This window comes from Loxodonta africana, chromosome 16 (assembly GCF_030014295.1).
Source record: "Loxodonta africana isolate mLoxAfr1 chromosome 16, mLoxAfr1.hap2, whole genome shotgun sequence".
Lineage (NCBI taxonomy): Eukaryota > Metazoa > Chordata > Mammalia > Proboscidea > Elephantidae > Loxodonta > Loxodonta africana.
The window spans coordinates 43,339,652-43,354,560 of record NC_087357.1 but is presented as its reverse complement, the minus strand read 5'-3'; the positions used below and the strand labels follow the sequence as shown (position 1 = coordinate 43,354,560).

The 14,909-nt window shown below is 38.3% G+C and overlaps 1 long non-coding RNA gene across 1 annotated transcript in view; it reads right to left on the bottom strand.

The window, feature by feature from the left end:
* Window positions 1-14,155, bottom strand: part of LOC111750307 (uncharacterized) — a 51,772-nt gene extending 37,617 nt beyond the window's left edge. The window contains exon 1 of the long non-coding RNA XR_002785467.2: window positions 13,445-14,155. This is a non-coding gene — a long non-coding RNA (uncharacterized LOC111750307). The remainder of the gene's footprint in view (window positions 1-13,444) is intronic.
* Window positions 14,156-14,909: the final 754 nt, after the last annotated feature.

The window sequence follows — 14,909 nt, the reverse complement described above, 5'->3', positions numbered from 1 at the left end:
ACACGCTTTGCTCCCAGCACTGCTTTCTTAATGGTATGAGGTCCGCCTGTCTCTCTGCTTGCTTCTTCCTTTCATATTTCAAAAGAGATTGGCTCGGGGGGCAGAGCCAAGATGGCGGACTAGGCAGACGCTACCTCGGATCCCTCTTACAACAAAGACACGGAAAAACAAGTGAATCGATCACATGCATAACAATCTACGAACCCTGAACAACAAACACAGATTTAGAGATGCAGAACGAACTAATACGGGGAAGCAGCGATTGTTTTCAGAGCCTGGAGCCAGCGTACCAGTCAGGTACAGCACAAGCACAGAGAGCTGCTCCACCCCCCCGAACTAACCCCGGGAGGGGGACCAGCCGGTTCCGTGGGCGGCGAGGGACACAGCTGGTAGGAGAAGTCCCCAGGAGGCAGTGACTGGTCTTGGAACGGGGAGAGCAGCGTCCCAGCTGGGGAACCATCCCGCCGGGATTTGGACTGGACGCAGGTACGGCATAAACACGGAGAGCTGCTCCACCCCCCTGAACTAACCCCGGAAGGGGGCCCAGTTGGGTCCCGCGGGCGGCGTGGGACGCAGCCGGTAGGAGAAGTCCCCAGGAGGCAGCGACTGGTATTGCAGCGGGGAGAACAGCGTCCCAGCCGGGACACTCGGTCACGGCACAAGCACGGGGACCTGCTCCACCCAACTGAACTAACCCCGGGAGGCGGCCCAACTGGTTCGTGGAGGCGGCACGGCAACGCGGCTGGAGGGACGAGAAGTCCCCGGGAGGCAGCGACTGATTTTGGAGTCGAGAGTGCACCGTCCCAGTAGAGGAGCCTTGACGCTGGGCGTGGGGCTGGAAGCGGAGGATCTGACATTGACTCCAGCGGGCCAGACCCCCTGGGGGCAATCTCCACACAGCCAGCACACATAGGCGACGCGCCCCGCGGGAATCTCAGATATAATAGTCATTCCAAGCAAGACAAGCAACTCTGGCTATATTCTGAGGTGCTACTCTACTATCTCTCTGTTCCCTCCCCCACCCTCCCCAGGCGGCTTCGTTAACATCCGAATAGCCTGAGCCAGAGGAAGAACTCTGATAGGGATCTGACTGCATTTTTTTTTAGCGGATTTTCTGGAAAAACTAGTTTCCCAGTGATGGCTCGGAGACAACAATCCATATCAAACCACTTAAAGAAGCAGACCATGACAGCTTCTCCAACCCCCCAAACAAAAGAATCAAAATCTTTCCCAAATGAAGATACAATCCTGGAATTATCAGATACAGAATATAAAAAACTAATTTACAGAATGCTTCAAGACATCACAAATGAAATAAGGCAAACTGCAGAAAAAGCCAAGGAACACACTGATAAAACTGTTGAAGGACTCAAAAAGATTATTCAAGAACATAGTGGAAAAATTAATAAGTTGCAAGAATCCAGAGAGAGACAGCATGTAGAAATCCAAAAGATTAACAATAAAATTACAGAATTAGACAATGCGAAGTCAGAGGAGCAGACTCGAGCAATTAGAATGCAGACTGGGACATCTGGAGGACCAGGGAATCAACACCAACATAGCTGAAAAAAAAATCAGATAAAAGAATTTAAAAAAATGAAGAAACCCTAAGAATCATGTGGGACTCTATCAAGAAGGATAACCTGTGGGTGACTGGAGTCCCAGAACAGGGAGGGGGGACAGAAAACACAGAGAAAATAGTTGAAGAACTCCTGACAGAAAACTTCCCTGACATCATGAAAGACGAAAGGATATCTATCCAAGATGCTCATCGAACCCCATTTAAGATTGATCCAAAAAGAAAAACACCAAGACATAATATCATCAAACTTGCCAAAACCAAAGATAAACAGAAAATTTTAAAAGCAGCCGGGGAGAAAAGAAAGGTTTCCTTCAAGGGAGAATCAATAAGAATAAGTTCAGACTACTCAGCAGAAACCATGCAGGCAAGAAGGGAATGGGATGACATATACAGAACACTGAAGGAGAAAAACTGCCAGCCAAGGATCATATATCCAGCAAAACTCTCTCTGAAATATGAAGGCGAAATTAAGATATTTACAGATAAACACAAGTTTAGAGAATTTGCAAAAACCAAACCAAAGCTACAAGAAATACTAAAGGATATTGTTTGGTCAGAGAACCAATAATATCAGATATTAGCACAACACAAGGTCACAAAACAGATCATCCTGATATCAACTCAAATAGGGAAATCACAAAAACAAACAAATTAAGATTAACTACAAAAAAAATACACATAACAGGGAATCATGGAAGTCAATAGGTAAAAGATCAAAATAATCAAAAAGAGGGACTAAATACAGGAGGCATTGAACTGCCATATGGAGAGTGATACAAGGCGATATAGAACAATACAAGTTAGGTTTTTACTTAGAAAAATAGGGGTAAATAATAAGGTAACCACAAAAAGGTATAACAACTCTATAACTCAAGATAAAAGCCAAGAAAAACATAACGACTCAACTAACATAAAGTCAAACACTATGAAAATGAGGATCTCACAATTTACTAAGAAAAACGCCTCAGCACAAAAAAGTATGTGGAAAAATGAAATTGTCAACAACACACATAAAAAGGCATCAAAATGACAGCACTAAAAACTTATTTATCTATAATTACACTGAATGTAAATGGACTAAATGCACCAATTAAGAGACAGAGAGTCACAGACAAGATAAAGAAACACGATCCATCTATATGCTGCCTACAAGAGACACAACTTAGACTTAGAGACACGAACAAACTAAAACTCAAAGGATGGAAAAAAATATATCAAGCAAACAATAAGCAAAAAAGAAGAGGAGTAGCAATATTAATTTCTGACAAAATAGACTTTAGACTTAAATCCACCACAAAGGATAAAGAAGGACACTATATAATGATAAAAGGGACAATTGATCAGGAAGACATAACCATATTAAATATTTATGCACCCAATGACAGGGCTGCAAGATACATAAATCAAATTTTAACAGAATTGAAAAGTGAGATAGATACCTCAACAATTATAGTAGGAGACCTCAACACACCACTTTCGGAGAAGGACAGGACATCCAGTAAGAAGCTCAATAGAGACACGGAAGATCTAATTACAACGATCAACCAACTTGACCTCATTGACTTATACAGAACTCTCCACCCAACTGCTGCAAAATATACTTTTTTTTCTAGCGCACATGGAACATTCTCTAGAATAGACCACATATTAGGTCATAAAACAAACCTTTGCAGAGTCCAAAACATCGAAATATTACAAAGCATCTTCTCAGACCACAAGGCAATAAAACTAGAGATCAATAACAGAAAAACTAGGGAAAAGAAATCAAATACTTGGAAAATGAACAATACCCTCGTGAAAAAAGACTAGGTTATAGAAGACATCAAGGAGGGAATAAGGAAATTCATAGAAAGCAACGAGAATGAAAATACTTCCTATCAAAACCTCTGGGACACAGCAAAAGCAGTGCTCAGAGGCCAATTTATATCAATAAATGCACACATACAAAAAGAAGAAAGAGCCAAAATCAGAGAACTGTCCCTACAACTTGAACAAATAGAAACTGAGCAACAAAAGAATCCATCAGGCACCAGAAGAAAACAAATAATAAACATTAGAGCTGAACTAAATGAATTAGAGAACAGAAAAACAATTGAAAGAATTAACAAAGCCAAAAGCTGGTTCTTTGAAAAAAATTAACAAAATTGATAAACCATTGGCTAGACTGACTAAAGAAATACAGGAAAGGAAACAAATAACCCGAATAAGAAACGAGAAGGACCACATCACAACAGAACCAAATGAAATTAAAAGAATCATTTCAGATTATTATGAAAAATTGTACTCTAACAAATTTGAAAACCTAGAAGAAATGGATGAATTCCTGGAAAAACACTACCTACCTAAACTAACACATTCAGAAGTAGAACAACTAAATAGACCCATAACAAAAAAAGAGATTGAAACGGTAATCAAAAAACTCCCAACAAAAAAAAGCCCTGGCCCGGACGGCTTCACTGCAGAGTTCTACCAAACTTTCAGAGAAAAGTTAACACTTTTCTGAAGGTATTCCAAAGCATAGAAAATGACGGAATACTACCCAACTCATTCTATGAAGCCACCATCTCCCTGATACCAAAACCAGGTAAAGACATTACAAAAAAAGAAAATTATAGACCTATATCCCTCATGAACATAGATGCAAAAATCCTCAACAAAATTCTAGCCAATAGAATCCAACAACACATCAAAAAAATAATTCACTCTGATCAAGTGGGATTTATACCAGGTATGCAAGGCTGGTTTAATATCAGAAAAACCATTAATGTAATCCATCACATAAATAAAACAAAAGACAAAAACCACATGATCCTATCAATTGATGCAGAAAAGGCATTTGGCAAAGTCCAACACCCATTTATGATAAAAACTCTTACCAAAATAGGAATTGAAGGAAAATTCCTCAACATAATAAAGGGCATCTATGCAAAGCCAACAGCCAATATCACTCTAAATGGAGAGAACCTGAAAGCATTTCCCTTGAGAACGGGAACCAGACAAGGATGCCCTTTATCATCACTCTTATTCAACATCGTGCTGGAAGTCCTAGCCAGGGCGATTAGGCTAGACAAAGAAATAAAAGGTATCCGGATTGGCAAGGAAGAAGTAAAGTTATCACTATTTGCAGATGACATGATTATATACACAGAAAACCCTAAGGAATCCTCCAGAAAACTACTGAAACTAATAGAAGAGTTTGGCAGAGTCTCAGGTTATAAAATAAACATACAAAAATCACTTGGATTCCTCTACATCAACAAAAAGAACACCGAAGAGGAAATAACCAAATCAATACCATTCACAGTAGCCCCCAAGAAGATAAGATACTTAGGAATAAATCTTACCAAGGATGTAAAAGACCTATACAAAGAAAACTACAAAGCTCTACTACAAGAAATTCAAAAGGACATACTTAAGTGGAAAAACATACCTTGCTCATGGATAGGAAGACTTAACATAGTAAAAATGTCTATTCTACCAAAAGCCATCTATACATTTAACGCACTTCCGATCCAAATTCCAATGTCATATTTTAAGAGGATAGAGAAACAAATCACCAATTTCATATGGAAGGGAAAGAAGCCCCAGATAAGCAAAGCACTACTGAAAAAGAAGAAGAAAGTGGGAGGCCTCACTTTACCTGATTTCAGAACCTATTATACAGCCACAGTAGTCAAAACAGCCTGGTACTGGTACAACAACAGGCACATAGACCAATGGAACAGACTTGAGAACCCGGACATAGATCCATCCACGTATGAGCAGCTGATATTTGACAAAGGACCAGTGTCAATTAATTGGGGAAAAGAAAGCCTTTTTAACAAATGGTGCTGGCATAACTGGATATTCATTTGCAAAAAAATGAAACAGGACCCATACCTTACACCATGCACAAAAACTAACTCCAAGTGGATCAAAGACCTAAACATAAAGACTAAAACGATAAAGATTATGGAAGAAAAAATTGGGACAACCCTAGAAGCCCTAATACAAGGCATAAACAGAATACAAAACATTACCAAAAATGATGAAGAGAAACCCGATAACTGGGAGCTCCTAAAAATCAAACATCTATGCTCATCTAAAGACTTCACCAAAAGAGTAAAAAGACCACCTACAGACTGGGAAAGAATTTTCAGCTATGACATCTCCGACCAGCGCCTGATCTCTAAAATCTACATAATTCTGTCAAAACTCAACCACAAAAAGACAAACAACCCAATCAAAAAGTGGGCAAAGGATATGAACACACATTTCACTAAAGAAGATATTCAGGCAGCCAACAGATACATGAGAAAATGCTCACGATCATTAGCCATTAGAGAAATGCAAATTAAAACTACGATGAGATTCCATCTCACACCAGCAAGGCTGGCATTAATCCAAAAAACACAAAATAATAAATGTTGGAGAGGCTGTGGAGAGATTGGAACTCTCATACACTGCTGGTGGGAATGTAAAATGGTACAACCACTTTGGAAATCTATCTGGCGTTATCTTAAACAGTTAGAAATAGAACTACCATACAACCCAGAAATCCCACTCCTAGGAATATACCCTAGAGATACAAGAGCCTTCATACAAACAGATATATGCACACCCATGTTTATTGCAGCTCTGTTTACAATAGCAAAAAGTTGGAAGCAACCAAGGTGTCCATCAACGGATGAATGGGTAAATAAATTGTGGTATATTCACACAATGGAATACTACGCATCGATAAAGAACAGTGACGAATCTCTGAAACATTTCATAACATGGAGGAACCTGGAAGGCATTATGCTGAGCGAAATTAGTCAGAGGCAAAAGGACAAATATTGTATAAGACCACTATTATAAGATCTTGAGTAATAGTAAACCTGAGAAGAACACATACTTTTGTGGTTACGAGGGGGGGAGGGAGGGAGGGTGGGAGAGGGTTTTTTATTGATTAATCAGTAGATAAGAAATGCTTTAGGTGAAGGGAAAGACAACACTCAATACATGGAAGGTCAGCTCAATTGGACTGGACCAAAAGCAAAGAAGTTTCCGGGATAAAATGAATGCTTCAAAGGTCAGCGGAGCAAGGGCGGGGGTCTGGGGAACATGGTTTGCGGGGACTTCTAAGTCAATTGGCAAAATAATTCTATTATGAAATCATTCTGCATCCCACTTTGAGATGTGGCGTCTGGGGCCTTAAATGCTAACAAGCGGCCATCTAAGATGCATCACTTGGTCTCAACTCACCTGGAGCAAAGGAAAATGAAGAACACCAAGGCCACACGACAACTAAGAGCCCACGAGACAGAAAGGGCCACATGAACCAGAGACCTACATCATCCTGAGACCAGAAGAACTAGGTGGTGCCCGGCCACAATCGATGACTGCCCTGACAGAGAGCACAGCAGAGGACCCCTGGGGGAGCAGGAGATCAGTGGGATACAGACCCCAAATTCTCATAAAAAGACCAAACTTAATGGTCTGACTGAGACTAGAGGAATCCCGGCAGCCATGGTCCCCAGACCTTCTGTTGGCACAGGACAGGAACCATCCCCAAAGACAACTCATCAGAAATGAAAGGGACTGGTCAGCGGGTGGGAGAGAGACGCTGATGAAGAGTGAGCTAATTATATCAGGTGGACACTTGAGATTGTGTTGGCAACTCTTGTCTGGAGGGGGGATGGGAGGATAGAGAGAGAGAGAAGCCGGCAAAATTGTCACCAAAGGAGAAACTGAAAGGGCTGACTCAAGAAGGGGAGAGAGCAAGCGGGAGTAGGGAGTGAGATGTATGTAAACTTATATGTGACAAACTGATTGGATTTGTAAACGTTCACTTGAAGCTTAATAAAAGTTAATTAAAAAAAAAAAAAAAAAGAGATTGGCTCAAGACACAATCCAATCTTGTAGATTTGAGTCCTACCTCATTGACGTAACTGCTGCCTAACCCACTTCATTAACATCATAGAGATAGGATTTACAACACATGGGAAAATCACATCAGATGAAAAAATGGTGGACAATCACACAATACTAGGAATTACGGCCTAGCCAAATTGATACACTTATTTTTGGGGGACACAATTCAATCCATGCATGACACCACCCACACCTCCCCTTTTTAAGACTTTAGAACATGTTTTCTCCTGACCTATCAGTCAGAATTTGAACATTTCATTTTCCAAATGATTATATCACCCTGAGATACATTCTCCATTTTAATTGGCCACCCCCCCCACCCCCGCCAAATGCCTTTCCATTTCTTTATTAGTTGTGCTCTTTGTTTCAATAGGATTTGCTTTTTCTGGGATTTGTTGTTCATAGTTGCCGCTGAGTCCATTCACGGTAACCTCATGTGTGCAGAGAACTCTCCACAGAGTTTTCAAGGCTGTGATCTTTCCAGTTGCCTCTGGGAGGGTTTTAACCACCAACTTTTCAGCTAGTATTCAATTCCTTAATCGTTTTTGCCACCCAGGGAGCCTCTTCTGGGATAGAAACACACAAATCCATTGAGAGCCACTACTAGAGATGTGTGAAGACTGAGTGAATATTGAATGATATTAAGAAATTATTGTTAACAAAATTTCATAACATATGGGTTTTATATATGTCTGTGTGTGTATTCATTACGGATAAAATGATGTGTCTGGCATTTGCCTCTATATAATGGGGGCTAAAATAGGTATACAACTTTGACCTAATATCAGACTCTTCAAGGAAAAAGCACATGGAATTAATTATTATGGGTGAGGAGAATCTGAAAGTGTACTTTAGTGTGACTTCCAGATAACAGCTTTAGAGCTACCAAAGTTTCCAGAGTGTTTGGAGCATGTTCCTAACCATGCTTTGTGAGTGTGTGTGTGTGCTGGGTTACAATGTAAAATCAATTTCCTACTGTGGTTGATTGCCAAAAAAGTTGGAAAATGGCTGGGTGATGAATTTGAGTATTCAGTAATCAAATAACTAAAGGATTCGGCGGGGGGGGGGGGCGGAGGGGGTGGGAAGCAAGATAACTCTGAATGAAAATTTCCTTCCAGCCAAAATCCTAATAACTGGTCACCTAAATCAGAGAACTAAAGCTAAATCATGCCAACCAGTCAGAAATCAGAAATGACCTGGAAGAAGGAATAGGTTTCTAGGCATACCTGAGTTGCTTTTGTGTGGTTTTTGCTTGCTGTGTTTTTCTGTTGGTTTTCAAAGGCACTTTGCAACTGCCGTTTTTCTTTGTTTATAACTGCCATTTCACACTGGAATTTGTCTAAGATGCAGCCAGTATGATACCAGCTGACCATGGGAGGACTGAGTAAGATTGTACAACTTTATAATTGGTTCAAGGATCCCTGGTGGTGCAATGGTTAAAGTGCTCAGCTGCTAACCAGAAAGTCAGTGGTTCAAACCCACCAACCGTTCTGCGACAAATGTGGCAGTATGCTTCCGTAAAGACAGCCTTGGAAACCCTATGGGGTTGATAGGAATCGGAATTAACTTGACAGCAGTGGGTGTTTTAGTTTGTGTAACTGGTTTGAGGACCCAACTGGAAAGCCCTCCCTCCCCCACATTTAGGTCAAGAACAAGGTAAAATGACATTAGTCACTCAGCCACAGATTGAAGCTGCAACAACCAAGGCTCCTACAAGGTTGCTATGTGCCCAGGCCATATCTGGCCAGAGAATGCATGCCCTTTGAAATCCCAACACACTAATGAAAGGTTTGTTTATTCCTGCAACAGAGAGTGGAGAAAACAATATCCCCCTTACCAAATTTTTCTTTTACATAAAACTTTATGTAAGAACTAAGAGCTTTCATAATGCCTACAAACCTAAAAGTTTTTAATATAAATTCTTTAAAAACTTGTGACACTGAGCCTGTCACTGGTGTTTGAGAGCCACCAATTGAGAGGAAAATGCTAGACACATCATTTTATCCGTAATGAATACACACACACACAGAGACATATATAAAACCCATATGTTATGAAATTTTGTTAAAAATAATTTCTTAATATCATTCAATATTCACTCAGTCTTCACACATCTCTAGTAGTCCCATAGTATTTTATATTTTGTTTGTTCTCAACAGGGTCCAAATAATTAGGGCTATATTGGCTGATTTGCCCTGTAAGATTCATAATTTGGAAGTTTACAAGACAAAATTTGAGGAAATACAATTTATTCATTTCAACTTGCTTTTAGTTGAAGAAAAAAAAAAATAGCTGCAGAGATCCTGTGCATGTAAGAAAAGAAATACTTGCTTCTGGTGACATGGTACCAAGAGTGAGAAAAACTGGGCCTACCTTATTGGTAGGTATGCCATGGTTCTTGAAATCTCTTCCATTAGATTCATTCCTTTATACTTTTAAAAGACCTCTTTGAAAATGCTACTGGATCAAATTCCCTTATGTCTCACTTTCTATAAACAGGAAATCTGTTAATCCCTGATATTAATCTCTTCAGCTCTTCGCCAGCACAATGTTTGTAAATGATGACCCAGGGGATGACACGAGTCATCAAAGAGTCAACTGTATTCAGCAGAGTTTTAGTGTTCAGCACATTCAGTTGTCTTCTAATTCTTAGCAAGTTTATATACAGTATATGGATAAACAGATATAGATAGATACATGTCATAACTTATCAAATTGTACACTTTAAATTTGTGCAGTTTATTACGTATCAATTATATTTCAACAAAACTGTTTAAAATAGACATTGCCAAAAAAAAAAAAGAGCTAAGAGCTAAAAGAAGCTTCTAGAGAATATAAACAGGTCATATGTGGAGGATCAAAGATCCGAATGGTTTGGGCCTTCTCACCAGCAACACTGGACAATAGAAACCATAGAGAGATACTTTCAAAGGTCTAAATGAAAATTATTTCCAACTAAAATTCCATATTCAGCTAAGTAATAAAACAAGAAAGTAGAATAAAGTTTTTAAACATGTACAGTTTCAACAACAAACTTATTTATAATTCCTTCTTTCTCAGGGAGCTGCCATAGTTTCTACACCACCAAAATGACAAAATAAATCAAGCAAGAGGATTATATGACATTTGAAATTTCCTGGGACCCAACACAGGAGAGAAACAAACCAAACCAATTGCCGCAGAGTCGGTTCCGACTCATAGTGACCCTACAGGACGGAGTAGAACTGCCCCATGGAGTTCCAAGGCGCGGCTGGTGGATTCCAACTGCCAACATTTTGGTTGCTAGCTGTAGCTCTTAAGAGGAATTCTCTGGATGATGGTAAAGGGAAAGCCCAGAATGACAGCAGAACGGCCAGTCTAAAGAGCAAGAGTTGCAAATAAATGGAAGTTCCAGGAAAGAAGTTTCTAAAAAAAAAAAAAAAAGAAGGAAACATGAAATTCTCTGATATGTTTCATGATATAGACAATTTTATTGAGGGGCTGTTGAAGCAAGTGGGAAGTATTAACGATAGATACAGAGAAAAGCAACCAGATGATAAGAGTGGGCCAATGATTAATGCAAGAATGAACACAAAGTTGTAAAAGAAAGGAAACATAATCATAGTACTCTACGATTATAGTTCACTAGTAAACTATACTTATTGAGTCATAGTACTATAAAAGCTGAATATTGATTTTCCATTTATTGTGATACATATCTACCAGAAGGATGATCGGTAGTAAGGGGCAGAGTGGGTTATGCATATGCTAAATTCTTTTGTATTGGAATAGAAAATACATAGATAATATGTAAAATTGATGTATTAAGACAGAGTAAAAACACTCGATTTTAAATTATGCAAGTAAATATTAGAAAAGCAAGTATGGTGTTTGCACCTGGGAGCATGACTACGGGTGGGGAGGGGTGGGGAAATGGTACATTCTTTATATATTGTTTACTACTCTTTGGCTTTTAAGACTATTAGAATGTTGGGTTTTTGTGGTTAAAAATAAAAACGAGTTAAAATAAACTTAAAATATTATTTCTAAACCAAATTTCTGGAAACTGTATGAAAATAAACTGACTTTTCCAGGACTCATCTGGCTATCATACATTTTATTGAATGAATGTCTTCTGTTATTACCTATCGACCTGAGTGGGTATTAGAAGCACATAATATTGCTGAAGTCTTCCGGGAAACTTTAACCAAATGTACTGTGTGAATATAAAAATTGATAGATTCATTTGTGCCTTGGCTAAGATGTGATTTTTCCCAAAGAACCAACTTTCAGCTTTGATAATTTTCTCTATCCTTTGTATTCTATTTCACTGATTTCTATTTTCATCTTTATTATTTCCTTCCTTCTGCTTACCTTGGGTTTACTTTGTCCTTTGTCCAGCTTCTTAATTTTGAAACTTAGGTAACTGTTTTTAAACTTTTTTTCCTTCCTAAATAGGCATTTAAAACACTGTTTCTTTCTTTTCTTAGACTGTGTCAAAATTTTGATAAATTGTGTTTATCATTCAGTGCAAATATTTTCTAATTTACCTTGTGATTGTTTTCACTGAGGTGTGAATTATTGAGGAGTATGTTATTCAATATCCACATATTTGGGGGATTTTCTAGATATTGTTATTGATTTCTAATTTAATTTCATTGTTGTCACAGAATATACTCGGTATGATTTCAATCCTTTTAAGTTTATTGAGATTTATTTTACAGCCCAGCATATAGGTATCTTAGTGAATGATCCACTTGTACTTGAGAAGAATGCGTATTACGCAGTTGTTGGATATAGTGCTCTGTATATGCAATTAATTTGGTTGATAATGTTAAAATTTTCTTTACGCTTACTGATTTTTTGTCCATATACTCTATCAAGGAAACCCTGGAGGCGTAGTGGTTAAGTGCTATGGCTGCTAACCAAGAGGTCGGCACTTCGAATCCGCCAGGCGCTCCTTGGAAACTACTGGGCAGTCCTACTCCGTCCAATAGGGTCGCTATGAGTCGGAATCGACTCGACGGCGGTGGGTTATACTCTATCAATTACTGAAAGAAGAATGTTAAAACCACTGATTATGATCGTGGATTTGTCTATTTCTCTCTTTGGTTTATTAGTTCTTCCCTCATGAACTTTGAAGTTCTCTCACTAATTAAATACACATTTAGAATTATTATGTCCTTTTGCTGAATTATTCCTCTTTATCTCTTCTAATATTCTTTGTGTTGAAGTCTGAATTGTCTTACATTAATAAGTAATGCCAGTTTTCTTATGCTTTCTGTTTGCATGGTATATTTTAGTTCCATTTTTATCTTCATATTTAAAATGAGTCTCTTGTAGACGTCATATATTAGGTCTATGCTTTCTTAGCTAGTCAGAAAAATTTCTCTGTTTTCATTGGAGCTTAGTTTAGCCCATTTACATTTAATGAAATTATTCATCAAACCTTCGTATTGTTTTCAATTTATTCCTCTGTTTTTTTGTCCCTCCATGCTCATTTCCTGCCTCCCTCCAGGTTAATCGAATATTTTTTAGTATTCCATTTATTGTTCATTTATTTCTTCACTGGTTTCTCAGCTATACTTCCTTTATTTCCATTTTTTTTTTGTGGTTGCTCTGGGGATAACAATATGCATCTTTAACTTATTAAAGTCTACTTAGCGTACACATTGTATCTCTTTGAGCTTCATATTTAATACTGACCTTTGCATTGCCTGCTTCACCCTCCCCACGTCTCACTTTGCACCTGATACTTTTCACTTCCCACCTATCACTGCATAAATGTAGTAAACTCACAGCAGTATAATCCCCCTTACCCACCAATCCCTGTCCTTTGTATTACTGTTATCATATCTTTTGCTTCTAGGCTTGCTATGAACACCCTCCCAGTTTACAATGTTTCTAATTTTGCTGTAAATAGTTGTCTTTTAAAGTAATTATAAAAAGAAAAAATATATCGTTTTTTAAATGTACTCTCTTACTTACCGTTTCTGGGCACTTCTTCACTCCTGTAGATCTGTTTCCATTCGTCTCATTTCTCTTTAGCCCAAAGATATCCTTAAGCGTTTCTCGTGGTGCAGATCTGTTGGTGATACATGTTCTAATCTTTTATTTTTCTGAAAATGCCTTTATTTCACCTTTTAAAAAAAAATCCTGTGAATATAGAATTCTGAGTTGACAATTTTCTGTTTGTTTCTGTTTATTTAATTTCAACACTGTAACGACGCCATCATTATGTTCTGTTGTGTTCAGTATGCCTTTTTTCTCTGGTTACTTTCAAGATTTTTACCTTAGATTTTCAGCAGTTTGACTATGATGTATCTAGATGTGATTTTCTGTATGTTTATGCTGATTGACATTTGCTGCCTTCCTAGATCTTTAAGTCAGTATGTGTTCTCAATTTTTGGAAAATTTCAGACATTATTTCTTCAAATATATTTTTCTGCTCCTTTCTTACTGTCTTCTCCTTCTGGAGTTTCTATTATATGTGTATTAGACCATTTCATATTGCTCCACAGGTTCTTGAAGTTCTTTTCATTTTTCTTCCTATTTTTCAGTTTAGAGAAGTTGCTGTACTTTTCAGTTCTAGAATTTCCATGTGGCGCATGCTCTCTCTCTATATATACCCCCTATCTGCATATATGTATTTACATATCTGATATGTAAGGAGCCCTGGTGGTGCAGTGGTTAAAGTACTTGGCTACTAGCCAAAAGTTCAACAGTTCAAAACCACCAGCATCTCCACCAAAGAAAGATGTGGCAGACTGCTTCCTTAAAAATTCGTAGCCTTGGAAACTCTACGGGGAAGTTCTACTCTGTCCTGCAGAGTCACTATGAGCCAGAATCAATATGATGGCTGTGCATTTGGTTTGGTATCTGATATATATATATATATATATATACGCTGAAATCCATTATCAATATACTTACTGAGACATGATTTCCTTTACTGGACCATGTTTTTCTTTATTTTTAAAAAATATTTATAATAGTTGCTCTGGAGTTTTTTTTTTTAATCGCTAAACATTTATTGACCCATTTTTATAGTTACTTTTATAAAACCGAACAAAACCCATTGCCACTGAGCTAATTCTAAGTCAAAGTAACCCTACAGGACAAAGTAGAACTGCCCTATAGGATTTCCAAGGCTGTAACCGTCACGGTTCTTGATCACGTTACCTCCTGAAAGGGTCGAACATGGAGAAATTCTTTTTGGTACGGTGACTCTGTGTATTCCTCCCATCTTCTTCTTCTTTTTTTTAATTCTGTTGTGTTTTAGGTGAAAGTTTGCAGAGCAAATTAGTTTCTCATTGAAAAATTTATACACAAATTGTTTTGTGACATTGGTTGCAATCTCTGCAGTGTGTCAGCATTCTCCCCTTTTTCTTTTACACCCTAGTTTCCCTGTGTCCATTTTTCCAGGTTTCCATTCCCTTTCTGTCTTCTTTAC